Consider the following 1,891-nt stretch of genomic DNA (forward strand, 5'->3'; position numbering starts at 1 on the left):
GTGATCTCAGCTCACTGCAACCTCCACCTCCCAAGTTCAAGCAATTCTCCTGTCTCAGCCCCCCGAATAGCTGGGATTACAGGCATGCATCAACACGCCGGCTAATTTTTGAATTTTTAGTAGAGATGGGGTTTCACAATGTTAGCCAGGCTGGTCTCAAACTCCCAGACTGCCACAGCCTCCCAAAATGCTGGGATTCCAGGTGTAAGCCACCGCGCCTGGCCAAATCTTACACAGTGCTGAAGGCTTTTAAGTATCATTTTCCCTCTTCCCCTGTGACTGACACCTGGGGAAGTTGATAAGAAGCCTCAGTGCTCCTTCCTTTGCCACCAATGGGAGGTTTAAACCACACAAGCCCCTGAGCGCACACAAACCCTCACCCAGTCACACCCACCAACCACCATAAAAACCCCAAGTCAGTCTCCTTTCCCTGTTCTCGCAAGACATTTTTTTTTTTTTTGAGACAGAGCCTCACTGTCACCAGGCTAGAGTACAATGGTGTAATCTTGGCTCACTGTAACCTCCACCTCCCAGGTTCAAGGGATTCTTCTGCCTCAGCCTCCAGAGTAGCTGGGATTACAGGTACCAACCACCATGCTCGAGTAATTTTTGTATTTTTAGTAGAGATGGGGGTTTCGCCATGTTGGCCAAGCAGGTCTCAAACTCCTGACGTCAAATGATCTGCCCACATTGGCCTCCCAAAGTGCTAGGATTACAAGAGTGAGCCACCGCAGTAGGCCAGTTGTATCTATCTATTTATTTATTTATTTATGGTGTTTTTTTAAAAAACATTTTTCTTTTAGACTTCTAGGTCAGCAGTATGTTTTTAAAAAAAATAGAGACAGGGTCTTGCTATATTGGCCAGGCTGGCCTTGAAATCCTGGCCTCAAGCAATCCATCAGCCTTGGCCTTCCAAAGTGCAAGGATTAGAGGTGTAAGCCACCATGCCTGGCTCCAGATAGCATTTGATTTTGTTTTTGTTTTTTGAGACAGAGTCTTGCACTGTCGCCCAGGCTGGAATACAGTGGTGTGATCTCGGCTCACTGCAGCCTCTGCCTCCCAGGTTCAAGAGATTCTCCTGCCTCAACCTCCCGAGTAGCTGGGTGCATACCACCATGCCCAGCTAATTGTTTGCATTTTTAGTAGAGACAGGGGTTTCACCATGTTGGCCAGGCTGGTCTTGAACTCCTGACCTCAGGTGATCCACCCACCTCGGCCTCCCAAAGTGCTGGGATTAGAGGCATGAACCACCGCTCCCAGCCTAGGATAGCATTTTTTGGTGTTCCCTTGATTGAGAGAGAGCTCTGCAGCAGGTTCTGGTGTGCTCCAGATGGCCCCGCTGCCTAAAGCCACATTATGTGGTATATCCCATGGTGCCACATATACCAACGGAAGATGCCACGGTGCTAGAGATAACAATGGTACGTGGAGTCTCTGGCGAGCACTAATAGAAAAGCTGCAACTCTGGGCATGGTGGCTCAGCCTGTAATCCAGCACATTGGGAGGCTGAGATGAGAGGACAGGTTGAGCCCAGGAGTTCAAGACCTGCCTGGGCAACATAGGGAAATCCTTTCTCTACAAAGAATACAAAAAATTAGCTGGGTGTGGTGGCACATGCCTGCAGTCCCAGCTACTCAGGAGGCTGAGGTGGGAGGATCACCTAAGTCCAGGAAGTGGAGGCTGCAGTGAGCCGTGATTTTACCACTGCACTCCAGCCTAGGAGTCGGAGTGAGGCCCTGTCTGGAAACAAAGAAAGAGAGAAAAGAGGAAGGAGGGGAGGAATGAGGGAAGACGGGAAGACAGCAAGGCAGGAAGGCAGGGAGGGAAGGAAGGATGGAAGGATGGAAGGAAGGGAGGGAGGGAGGGAGGATGGAAGGAAGGGATTAAGGAA

This window comes from Mandrillus leucophaeus, unplaced genomic scaffold (genome assembly GCF_000951045.1).
Source record: "Mandrillus leucophaeus isolate KB7577 unplaced genomic scaffold, Mleu.le_1.0 Scaffold506, whole genome shotgun sequence".
Lineage (NCBI taxonomy): Eukaryota > Metazoa > Chordata > Mammalia > Primates > Cercopithecidae > Mandrillus > Mandrillus leucophaeus.